We start from the raw sequence: 13,678 nt of genomic DNA on the forward strand, positions 1-13,678 counted from the left end.
CCCGTGGTGTGGGGCGTGGTCTGAGATTACTATCCACGTGGTGTGGAGCGTGGTCCAAGATTACTGTTCACGTGGTGTGGAGAGTGGTCCGAGATTACTATACACGTGGTGTGGAGCGTGGTCCGAGATTACTATCCAAGTGGTGTGGAGTGTGGTCCGAGATTACTATCCACGTGGTGTGGTGCGTCGTCTGAGATTACTATCCACGTGGTGTGGAGCGCGGTCCAAGTCTACTGTACACGTGGTGTGGAGCGTGGTCCGAGATTACTATCCATGTGGTGTGGAGCGTGGTCCGAGATTACTATCCATGTGGTGAGAAGCGATGTCCGAGATTATTATCCCCGTGGTGTGGAGCGTGGTCCGAGATTACAATCCACGGACTGTGGAGCGTGGTCCGAGATTACTATCCACGTGGTGTGTAGCGTGGTCCGAGATTACTATCCACGTGATGCGGAGCGTGGTCCGAGATCACTCTCGACGTGGTGTGGAGCGTGGTCCGAGATTTCTATCCACGTGTTGTGGAGCGTTGTCCGAGATTACTATCGCGGATTGTGGAGCGTGGTCCGAGATTACTATCCACGTGGTGTGGAGCGTGGTCCGAGATTACTGTTCACGTGGTGTGGAGCCTGGTCGAGATTACTATCCACGTGGTGTGGAGCGTGGTCCGAGATTACTATCCACGTGGTGTGGAGCGTGGTCCGAGATTATTATTTCCGTGGCGTGGAGCGTGGTCCGAGAATGCTATCCCCGTTGTGTGGAGCGTGTTCTGAGATTACTATCCACATGGTGTGGTGCGTGGTCCGAGATTACTATCCACGGAGTGGGGAGTGTGGTCCGAGATTACTATCCACGTGGTGTGGAGCATGGTCCGAGATTACTATCCACGTGGTGTAGAGAGTGGGCCGAGATTACTATCCATGTGGTGTAGAGCGTGGTCCGAGAGTACTATCCACGGAGTGTGGAGCGTGGAACGAGATTACTATCCACGTGGTGTGGAGCGTGGCCCGAGATTACAACCACGTGGTGGGGAGCGTGGTCCGAGATTACAACCACGTGGTGTGGAGCGTGGTCCGAGATTAGTATCCACGTGGTGTGGAGCGTAGTCCGAGATTAATATCCATGGGGTGTAGAGCATGGTCCGAGATTATTATCCACGTGGTGTGGAGCGTGGTCCGAGATTACTATCCACGGAGCGTGGAGCGTGTTCCGAGATTACTACACACGTGGTGTAGAGCGTGGTGTGAGATTACTATCCACGGAGTGTGGAGCGTGGTCCGAGATTACTATCCACGGAGTGTGGAGCGTGGTCCGAGATTACCCTCCATGTGGTGTGGAGCGTGGTCCGAGATTACTATCCACGTGGTGTGGAGCGTGGTCCGAGATTACTATCCACGTGGTGTGGAGCGTGGTCCGAGATTCCTCTCCACATGGTGTGGAGCGTGGTCCGAGACTACTAACCACGTGGTGTGGAGCGTGGTCCGAGATTACTCTCCACGTGGTGTGGAACGTGGTCCGAGATTACAATCCACGTGGTGTGGAGCGTGGTCCAAGATTACTATCCACGTGGTGTGGAGCGTGGTCCAAGATTACTATCCACGTGGTGTGGAGCGTGGTCCAAGATTACTATCCACGTGGTGTGCAGCGTGGTCTGAGATGACTATTCACTGAGTGTGGAGCGTGGTCCAAGATTACTATCCACATGGTGTGGAGCGTGATCCGAGATTACTATCCCCGTGGTGTGGAGCGTGGTCCGAGATTACTCTCCACGTGGTGTGGAGCGTGGTCCGAGATTACTATCCACGTGGTGTGGAGCGTGGTCCGAGATTACTCTCCACGTGGTGTGGAACGTGGTCCGAGAATACTATCCACGTGGTGTGGAGCGTGGTCCGTGATTACTATCCACGTGGTGTGCAGCGTGTTCTGAGATTACTCTCCACGTGGTCTGGAGTGCTGTCCGAGATTACTCTCCACGTGATGTGGAGCATGGTCTGAGATTACAGTCCACGTGGTGTGGAGCGTGGTCCAAGATTACTATCCACGTGGTATGGAGCGTGTCCGAGATTACTATCCACGTGGTGTGGAGCGATGTCCGAGATACTGTCCACGTGGTGTGGAGGGTGGTCCGAGATTTCTATCCACGTGCTGTGGAGCGTGTCTGAGATTACTCTCCACGAGGTGTGGAGCGTGGTCCGAGATTACTAACCACGTGGTGTGGAGCGTGGTCCGCGATTACTCTCCACGTGGTGTGGAACGTGGTCCGAGATTACAATCCACTGGTGTGGAGCGTGGTCCGAGATTACTCTCCACGTGGTGTGGAGCGTGGTCCGAGATTACTATACACGTGGTGTGGAGCGCTGTCCAAGATTAACATCCTCGTGGTGTGGAACGTGGTCCGAGATTACAATCCATGTGGTGTGGAGCGTGGTCCGAGATTACTATCCATGTGGTGTGGAGCGTGGTCCGAGATTACTATCCCCGTGGTGTGGAGTGTGGTCCGAGATTAGTATCCACGTGGTGTGGAGCGTGGTCCGAGAGTACTATCCACGAGGTGTGGAGCGTGGTCCGAGATTACTATCCACGTGGTGTGGAGTGTGGTCCGAGATTACTATCCACGTAGTTTGGAGCGTGGTCCGAGATTACTATCCACGTCGTGTAGAGCGTGGTCCGAGATTACTATCCACGTGGTGTGGAGCGTGGTCCGAGATTACTATCCACGGAGTGTGGAGCTGTGCCCGAGATTACTATCCACGTGGTGTGGAGCGTGGTCCGAGATTACTATCCACGGAGTGTGGAGCGTGGTCCGAGATTACTATCCACGTGGTGTGGAGCGCGGTCCGAGATTACTATCCACGGAGCGTGGAGCGTGTTCCGAGATTACTATACACGTGGTGTAGAGCGTGGTGTGAGATTACTATCCACGGAGTGTGGAGCGTGGTCCGAGATTACTATCCACGGAGTGTGGAGCGTGGTCCGAGATTACCCTCCATGTGGTGTGGAGCGTGGTCCGAGATTACTATCCACGTGGTGTGGAGCGTGGTCCGAGATTACTATCCACGTGGTGTGGAGTGTGGTCCGAGATTCCTCTCCACGTGGTGTGGAGCGTGGTCCGAGATTACTAACCACGTGGTGTGGAGCGTGGTCCGAGATTACTCTCCACGTGGTGTGGAACGTGGTCCGAGATGACTATTCACTGAGTGTGGAGCGTGGTCCAAGATTACTATCCACATGGTGTGGAGCGTGATCCGAGATTACTATCCACGTGGTGTGGAGCGTGGTCCGAGATTACTCTCCACGTGGTGTGGAGCGTGGTCCGAGATAACTATCCACGTGGTGTGGAGCGTGGTCCGAGATTACTCTCCACGTGGTGTGGAACGTGGTCCGAGAATACTATCCACGTGGTGTGGAGCGTGGTCCGTGATTACTATCCACGTGGTGTGGAGCGTGTTCTGAGATTACTCTCCACGTGGTCTGGAGCGCGGTCCGAGATTACTCTCCACGTGATGTTGAGCATGGTCTGAGATTACTGTCCACGTGGTGTGGAGCGTGGTCCAAGATTACTATCCACGTGGTGTGGAGCGTGTCCGAGATTACTATCCACGTGGTGTGGAGCGATGTCCGAGATACTGTCCACGTGGTGTGGAGGGTGGTCCGAGATTTCTATCCACGTGCTGTGGAGCGTGTCTGAGATTACTCTCCACGAGGTGTGGAGCGTGGTCCGAGATTACTAACCACGTGGTGTGGAGCGTGGTCCGCGATTACTCTCCACGTGGTGTGGAACGTGGTCCGAGATTACAATCCACGTGGTGTGGAGCGTGGTCCGAGATTACTCTCCACGTGGTGAGGAGCGTGGTCCGAGATTACTATACACGTGGTGTGGAGCGCTGTCCAAGATTAACATCCTCGTGGTGTGGAACGTGGTCCGAGATTACAATCCATGTGGTGTGGAGCGTGGTCCGAGATTACTATCCACGTGGTGTGGAGCGTGGTCCGAGATTACTATCCCCGTGGTGTGGAGTGTGGTCCGAGATTAGTATCCACGTGGTGTGGAGCGTGGTCCGAGATTACTATCCACGAGGTGTGGAGCGTGGTCCGAGATTACTATCCACGTGGTGTGGAGTGTGGTCCGAGATTACTATCCACGTAGTTTGGAGCGTGGTCCGAGATTACTATCCACGTCGTGTAGAGCGTGGTCCGAGATTACTATCCACGTGGTGTGGAGCGTGGTCCGAGATTACTATCCACGGAGTGTGGAGCTGTGTCCGAGATTACTATCCACGTGGTGTGGAGCGTGGTCCGAGATTACTATCCACGGAGTGTGGAGCGTGGTCCGAGATTACTATCCACGTGGTGTGGAGCGCGGTCCTAGATTACTATCCACGTGGTGTGGAGCGTGGTCCGAGTTTACTATCCACGGAGTGTGGAGCGTGGTCCGAGATTACTATCCACGTGGTGTGGAGCGTGGTCCGAGATTACTATCCACGTCGATTGGAGCGTGGTCCGAGATTACTATCCGCGGACAGTGGAGCGCGGACCGAGATTACTATCCACGTGGTGTGGAGCGTGGTCCGAGATTACAATCCACGTGTTGTGGAGCGTGGTCCGAGATTACTATCCACATGGTGCGGACCGTGTTCCGAGATTACTATCCACGTGGTGTAGAGCGTGGTCCGAGATTACAATCCACGTGGTGTGGAGAGTGGTCCGAGATTACTATCCACGTGGTGCGGACCGTGTTCCGAGATTACTCTCGACGCGGTGTGGAGCATGGTCCGAGATTACTCTCGACGTGGTGTGGAGCGTGGTCCGAGAATACTCTCGACGTGGTGTGGAGCGTGGTCCGAGATTTCTATTCACGTGTTGTGGAACGTTGTCCGAGATTACTATCCACGTGGTGAGGAGCGTGGTCCGAGATTATTATCCCCGTGGGGTGGAGCGTGGTCCGAGAATGCTATCCCCGTTGTGTGGAGCCTGGTCTGAGATTACTATCCACGGAGTGTGGAGCGTGGTCCGAGATTACTATCCACGGAGTGTGCAGCGTGGTCCGAGATTACCCTCCATGTGGTGTGGAGCGTGGTCCGAGATTACTCTCCACGTGGTGTGGAACGTGGTCCGAGATTACAATCCACGTGGTGTGGAGCGTGGTCCAAGATTACTATCCACGTGGTGTGGAGCGTGGTCCAAGATTTCTATCCACGTGGTGTGGAGCGTGGTCCAAGATTACTATCCACGTGGTTTGCAGCTTGGTCCGAGATGACTATTCACTGAGTGTGGAGCGTGGTCCAAGATTACTATCCACGTGGTGTGGAGCGTGATCCGAGATTACTATCCACGTGGTGAGGAGCGTGGTCCGAGATTACACTCCACGTGGTGTGGTGCGTGGTCCGAGATTACTATCCACGTGGTGTGGAGCGTGATCCGAGATTACTCTCCACGTGGTGTGGAACGTGGTCCGAGATTACTATCCACGCGGTGTGGAGCGTGGTCCGTGATTGCTATCCACGTGGTGTGGCGCGTGGTCCGAGATTACTCTCCACGTGGTCTGGAGCGCGGTCCGAGATTACTCTCCACGTGATGTGGAGCGTGGTCTGAGATTACTGTCCACGTGGTGTGGAGTGTGGTCCGAGATTACTATCCACGTGGTGTGGAGCGTGTCCGAGATTACTATCCACGTGGTGTGGAGCGATGTCCGAGATTACTGTCCACGTGGTGTGGAGCGTGGTCCGAGATTACTATCCACGTGGTGTGGAGCGTGTCTGAGATTACTCTCCACGAGGTGTGGAGCGTGGTCCGAGATTACTAACCACGTGGTGTGGAGCGTGTCTGAGATTACTATCCACGTGGTGTGGAGCGTGGTCCGAGATTACTCTCCACGTGGTGTGGAACGTGGTCCCAGATTACAATCCACGTGGTGTGGAGCGTGGTCCGAGATTACTATCCACGTGGTGCGGACCGTGTTCCGAGATTACTCTCGACGTGATGTGGAGCGTGGTCCGAGATTTCTTAACACGTGTTGTGGAGCGTTGTCCGAGATTACTATCCACGTGGTGTAGAGCGTGGTCCGAGATTACTATCCACGTGGTGTGGAGCGTGGTCCGAGATTACTATCCACGGAGTGTGGAGCGTGGTCCGAGATTACTATCCACGTGGTGTAGAGCGTGGTCCGAGATTACTATCCACGTGGTGTGGAGCGTGGTCCGAGATTACTATCCACGGAGTGTGGAGCGTGGTCCGAGATTACTATCCACGTGGTGTGGAGCGTGGTCCGAGATTACTATCCACGGAGTGTGGAGCGTGGTCCGAGATTACTATCCACGTGGTGTAGAGCGTGGTCCGAGATTACTATCCACGTGGTGTGGAGCGTGGTCCGAGATTACTATCCACGGACTGTGGAGCGTGGTCCGAGATTACTATCCACGTGGTGTAGAGCGTGGTCCGAGATTACTATCCACGTGGTGCGGACCGTGTTCCGAGATTACTCTCGACGTGATGTGGAGCGTGGTCCGAGATTTCTTAACACGTGTTGTGGAGCGTTGTCCGAGATTACTATTGCGGATTGTGGAGCGTGGTCCGAGATTACTATCCACGTCGTGTGGAGCGTGGTCCAAGATTACTGTTCACGTGGTGTGGAGCGTGGTCCGAGATTACTATCCACGTGGTGAGGAGCGTGGTCCGAGATTATTATCCCCGTGGGGTGCAGTGTCGTCCGAGAATGCTATCCCCGTTGTGTGGATCGTGGTCTGAGATTACTATCCACGTGCTGTGTAGTGTGGTCCGAGATTACTATCCACGTGGTTTGGAGCATGGTCCGAGATTACTATCCACGTGGAGTAGAGCGTGGTCCGAGATTACTATCCACTTGGTGTGGAGCGTGGTCCGAGATTACTATCCACGGAGTGTGAAGCATGGTCCGAGTTTACTATCCACGTGGTCTGGAGCGTGGTCCGAGATTACTATGCACGTGGTGTAGAGCGTGGTCCGAGATTACTATCCACGTGGTGTGGAGCGTGGTCCGAGATTACTATCCACGGAGTGTGGAGCATGGTCAGAGATTACTATCCACGTGGTGTGGAGCGTGGTCCGAGATTACTATCCACGTGGAGTGCAGCGTGGTCCGAGATTACTATCCACGGAGTGTAGAGCGTGGTCCGAGATTATTATCCACGTAGTGTGGAGTGTGGTCCGAGATTACTATCCACGTGGTGAGGAGCATGGTCCGAGATTACTCTCCCCGTGGTGTGGAGCGTGGTCTGAGAATGCTCTCCCCGTGGTGTGGAGCGTGGTCTGAGATTACTATCCACGTGGTGTGGAGCGTGGTCCAAGATTACTGTTCACGTGGTGTGGAGAGTGGTCCGAGATTACTATCCACGTGGTGTGTAGCGTGGTCCGATATTACTATACACGTGGTGTGGAGCGTGGTCCGAGATTACTATCCAAGTGGTGTGGAGCGTGGTCCGAGATTACTATCCACGGACTGTGGAGCGTGTTCCGAGATTACTATCCACGTGGTGCGGAGCGTGGTCCGTGATTACTCTCGACGTGGTGTGGAGCGTGGTCCGAGATTTCTATCCACGTGTTGTGGAGCGTTGTCCGAGATTACTATCGCGGATTGTGGAGCGTGGTCCGAGATTACTATCCACGTGGTGTGGAGCGTGGTCCGAGAATGCTAACCCCGCGGTGTGGTGCGTCGTCTGAGATTGCTATCCACGTGATGTGGAGTGCGGTCCAAGATTACTGTGCACGTGGTGTGGAGCGTGGTCCGAGATTACTATCCATGTGGTGTGGAGCGTGGTCCGAGATTACTATCCATGTAGTGAGAAGCGTGGTCCGAGATTATTATCCCCGTGGTGTGGAGCGTGGTCCGAGATTACTATCCACGTGGTGTGTAGCGTGGTCCGAGATTACAATCCACGGACTGTGGAGCGTGGTCCGAGATTACTATCCACGTGATGCGGAGCGTGGTCCGAGATCACTCTCGACGTGGTGTGGAGCGTGGTCCGAGATTTCTATCCACGTGTTGTGGAGCGTTGTCCGAGATTACTATCGCGGATTGTGGAGCGTGGTCCGAGATTACTATCCACGTGGTGAGGAGCGTGGTCCGAGATTACTATCCCCGTGGTGTGGAGCGTGGTCCAAGATTAATGTTCACGTGGTGTGGAGCGTGGTCGAGATTACTATCCACGTAGTGTGGAGCGTGGTCCGAGATTACTATCCACGTGGTGTGGAGCGTGGTCCGAGATTATTATCCCCGTGGCGTGGAGCGTGGTCCGAGAATGCTATCCCCGTTGTGTGGAACGTGTTCTGAGATTACTATCCACATGGTGTGGTGCGTGGTCCGAGATTACTATCCCCGTGGTGTGGAGCGTGGTCCGAGATTACTATCCCCGTGGTGTGGAGTTTGGTCCGAGATTACTATCCACGTGGTGTGGAGCATGGTCCGAGATTACTATCCACGTGGTGTAGAGAGTGGGCCGAGATTACTATCCATGTGGTGTAGAGCGTGGTCCGAGATTACTATCCACGGAGTGTGGAGCGTGGAACGAGATTACTATCCACGTGGTGTGGAGCGTGGCCCGAGATTACAACCACGTGGTGGGGAGCGTGGTCCGAGATTACAACCACGTGGTGTGGAGCGTGGTCCGAGATTAGTATCCACGTGGTGTGGAGCGTGGTCCGAGATTACTATCCATGGGGTGTAGAGCGTGGTCCGAGATTATTATCCACGTGGTGTGGAGCGTGGTCCGAGATTACTATCCACGGAGCGTGGAGCGTGTTCCGAGATTACTATACACGTGGTGTAGAGCGTGGTGTGAGATTACTATCCACGGAGTGTGGAGCGTGGTCCGAGATTACTATCCACGGAGTGTGGAGCGTGGTCCGAGATTACCCTCCATGTGGTGTGGAGCGTGGTCCGAGATTACTATCCACGTGGTGTGGCGCGTGGTCCGAGATTACTATCCACGTGGTGTGGAGCGTGGTCCGAGATTCCTCTCCACGTGGTGTGGAGCGTGGTCCAAGATTACTGTTCACGTGGTGTGGAGAGTGGTCCGAGATTACTATCCACGTGGTGTGTAGCGTGGTCCGATATTACTATACACGTGGTGTGGAGCGTGGTCCGAGATTACTATCCAAGTGGTGTGGAGCGTGGTCCGAGATTACTATCCACGGACTGTGGAGCGTGTTCCGAGATTACTATCCACGTGGTGCGGAGCGTGGTCCGTGATTACTCTCGACGTGGTGTGGAGCGTGGTCCGAGATTTCTATCCACGTGTTGTGGAGCGTTGTCCGAGATTACTATCGCGGATTGTGGAGCGTGGTCCGAGATTACTATCCACGTGGTGTGGAGCGTGGTCCGAGAATGCTAACCCCGCGGTGTGGTGCGTCGTCTGAGATTGCTATCCACGTGATGTGGAGTGCGGTCCAAGATTACTGTGCACGTGGTGTGGAGCGTGGTCCGAGATTACTATCCATGTGGTGTGGAGCGTGGTCCGAGATTACTATCCATGTAGTGAGAAGCGTGGTCCGAGATTATTATCCCCGTGGTGTGGAGCGTGGTCCGAGATTACTATCCACGTGGTGTGTAGCGTGGTCCGAGATTACAATCCACGGACTGTGGAGCGTGGTCCGAGATTACTATCCACGTGATGCGGAGCGTGGTCCGAGATCACTCTCGACGTGGTGTGGAGCGTGGTCCGAGATTTCTATCCACGTGTTGTGGAGCGTTGTCCGAGATTACTATCGCGGATTGTGGAGCGTGGTCCGAGATTACTATCCACGTGGTGAGGAGCGTGGTCCGAGATTACTATCCCCGTGGTGTGGAGCGTGGTCCAAGATTAATGTTCACGTGGTGTGGAGCGTGGTCGAGATTACTATCCACGTAGTGTGGAGCGTGGTCCGAGATTACTATCCACGTGGTGTGGAGCGTGGTCCGAGATTATTATCCCCGTGGCGTGGAGCGTGGTCCGAGAATGCTATCCCCGTTGTGTGGAACGTGTTCTGAGATTACTATCCACATGGTGTGGTGCGTGGTCCGAGATTACTATCCCCGTGGTGTGGAGCGTGGTCCGAGATTACTATCCCCGTGGTGTGGAGTTTGGTCCGAGATTACTATCCACGTGGTGTGGAGCATGGTCCGAGATTACTATCCACGTGGTGTAGAGAGTGGGCCGAGATTACTATCCATGTGGTGTAGAGCGTGGTCCGAGATTACTATCCACGGAGTGTGGAGCGTGGAACGAGATTACTATCCACGTGGTGTGGAGCGTGGCCCGAGATTACAACCACGTGGTGGGGAGCGTGGTCCGAGATTACAACCACGTGGTGTGGAGCGTGGTCCGAGATTAGTATCCACGTGGTGTGGAGCGTGGTCCGAGATTACTATCCATGGGGTGTAGAGCGTGGTCCGAGATTATTATCCACGTGGTGTGGAGCGTGGTCCGAGATTACTATCCACGTGGTGAGGAGCATGGTCCGAGATTACTCTACACGTGGTGTAGAGCGTGGTGTGAGATTACTATCCACGGAGTGTGGAGCGTGGTCCGAGATTACTATCCACGGAGTGTGGAGCGTGGTCCGAGATTACCCTCCATGTGGTGTGGAGCGTGGTCCGAGATTACTATCCACGTGGTGTGGCGCGTGGTCCGAGATTACTATCCACGTGGTGTGGAGCGTGGTCCGAGATTCCTCTCCACGTGGTGTGGAGCGTGGTCCGTGATTACTAACCACGTGGTGTGGAGCTTGGTCCGAGATTACTCTCCACGTGGTGTGGAACGTAGTCCGAGATTACAATCCACGTGGTGTGGAGCGTGGTCCAAGATTACTATCCACGTAGTGTGGAGCGTGGTCCAAGATTGCTATCCACGTGGTGTGGAGCGTGGTCCAAAATTACTATCCACGTGGTGTGCAGCGTGGTCCGAGATGACTATTCACTGAGTGTGGAGCGTGGTCCAAGATTACTATCCACATGGTGTGGAGCGTGATCCGAGATTACTATCCACGTGGTGTGGAGCGTGGTCCGAGATTACTCTCCACGTGGTGTGGAGCGTGGTCAGAGATTACTATCCACGTGGTGTGGAGCGTGGTCCGAGAATACTATCCACGTGGTGTGGAGTGTGGTCCGTGATTACTATCCACGTGGTGTGGAGCGTGTTCTGAGATTACTCTCCGCGTGGTCTGGAGCGCGGTCCGAGATTACTCTCCACATGATGTGGAGCATGGTCTGAGATTACTGTCCACGTGGTGTGGAGCGTGGTCCAAGATTACTATCCACGTGGTGTGGAGCGTGTCCGAGATTACTATCCACGTGGTGTGGAGCGATGTCCGAGATACTGTCCACGTGGTGTGGAGGGTGGTCCGAGATTACTATACACGTGGTGTGGAGCGCTGTCCAAGATTAACATCCTCGTGGTGTGGAACGTGGTCCGAGATTACTATCCACATTGTGTGGAGCATGGTCCGAGATTACTCTCCATGTGGTGTGGGGCGTGGTCCGAGATTACTATCCACGTAGTGTGGAGCGTGGTCCGAGATTACTCTCAACGTTGTGTGGATTGTGGTCCGAGATTACAATCCACGTGGTGTGGAGCGTGGTCCGAGATTACAATCCATGTGGTGTGGAGCGTGGTCCGAGATTACTATCCACGTGGTGTGGAGCGTGGTCCGAGATTACTATCCCCGTGGTGTGGAGTGTGGTCCGAGATTAGTATCCACGTGGTGTGGAGCGTGGTCCGAGATTACTATCCACGTGGTGTGGAGCGTGGTCCGAGATTACTATCCACGTGGTGTGGAGTGTGGTCCGAGATTACTATCCACGTAGTTTGGAGCGTGGTCCGAGATTACTATCCACGTCGTGTAGAGCGTGGTCCGAGATTACTATCCACGTGGTGTGGAGCGTGGTCCGAGATTACTATCCACGGAGTGTGGAGCTGTGTCCGAGATTACTATCCACGTGGTGTGGAGCGTGGTCCGAGATTACTATCCACGGAGTGTGGAGCGTGGTCCGAGATTACTATCCACGTGGTGTGGAGCGCGGCCCTAGATTACTATCCACGTGGTGTGGAGCGTGGTCCGAGATTACTATCCACGGAGTGTGGAGCGTGGTCCGAGATTACTATCCACGTGGTGTGGAGCGTGGTCCGAGATTACTATCCACGTGGATTGGAGCGTGGTCCGAGATTACTATCCACGGACAGTGGAGCGCGGACCGAGATTACTTTCCACGTGGTGTGGAGCGTGGACCGAGATTACAATCCACGTGTTGTGGAGCATGGTCCGAGATTACTATCCACATGGTGCGGACCGTGTTCCGAGATTACTATCCACGTGGTGTAGAGCGTGGTCCGAGATTACAATCCACGTGGTGTGGAGCGTGGTCCGAGATTACTATCCACGTGGTGCGGACCGTGTTCCGAGATTACTCTCGACGTGGTGTGGAGCATGGTCCGAGATTACTCTCGACGTGGTGTGGAGCGTGGTCCGAGTTTACTCTCGACGTGGTGTGGAGCGTGGTCCGAGATTTCTATCCACGTGTTGTGGAACGTTGTCCGAGATTACTATCGCGGATTGTGGACCGTGGTCCGAGATTACTATCCACATGGTGTGGAGCGTGGTCCGAGATTACTATCCACGTGGTGAGGAGCGTGGTCCGAGATTATTATCCCCGTGGGGTGGAGCGTGGTCCGAGAATGCTATCCCCGTTGTGTGGAGCCTGGTCTGAGATTACTATCCACGGAGTGTGGAGCGTGGTCCGAGATTACTATCCACGGAGTGTGCAGCGTGGTCCGAGATTACCCTCCATGTGGTGTGGAGCGTGGTCTGAGATTACTCTCCACGTGGTGTGGAACGTGGTCCGAGATTACAATCCACGTGGTGTGGAGCGTGGTCCAAGATTACTATCCACGTGGTGTGGAGCGTGGTCCAAGATTACTATCCACGTGGTGTGGAGCGTGGTCCAAGATTACCATCCACGTGGTTTGCAGCGTGTTCCGAGATGACTATTCACTGAGTGTGGAGCGTGGTCCAAGATTACTATCCACGTGGTGTGGAGCGTGATCCGAGATTACTATCCACGTGGTGTGGAGCGTGGTCCGAGATTACTCTCCACGTGGTGTGGTGCGTGGTCCGAGATTACTATCCACGTGGTGTGGAGCGTGGTCCGAGATTACTCTCCACGTGGTGTGGAACGTGGTCCGAGATTACTCTCCACGTGGTGTGGAAACTGGTCCGAGATTACTATCCACGTGGTGTGGAGCGTGGTCCGTGATTGCTATCCACGTGGTGTGGCGCGTGGTCCGAGATTACTCTCCAAGTGGTCTGGAGCGTGGTCTGAGATTACTGTCCACGTGGTGTGGAGTGTGGTCCGAGATTACTATCCACGTGGTGTGGAGCGTGTCCGAGATTACTATCCACGTGGTGTGGAGCGATGTCCGAGATTACTGTCCACGTGGTGTGGAGCGTGGTCAGTGATTACTATCCACGTGGTGTGGAGCGTGTCTGAGATTACTCTCCACGAGGTGTGGAGCGTGGTCCGAGATTACTAACCACGTGGTCTGGAGCGTGTCTGAGATTACTATCCACGTGGTGTGGAGCGTGGTCCGAGATTACTCTCCACGTGGTGTGGAACGTGGTCCCAGATTACAATCCACGTGGTGTGGAGCGTGGTCCGAGATTACTCTCCACGTGG

This window comes from Scyliorhinus torazame, chromosome 27 (genome assembly GCF_047496885.1).
Source record: "Scyliorhinus torazame isolate Kashiwa2021f chromosome 27, sScyTor2.1, whole genome shotgun sequence".
NCBI classification, from domain to species: domain Eukaryota; kingdom Metazoa; phylum Chordata; class Chondrichthyes; order Carcharhiniformes; family Scyliorhinidae; genus Scyliorhinus; species Scyliorhinus torazame.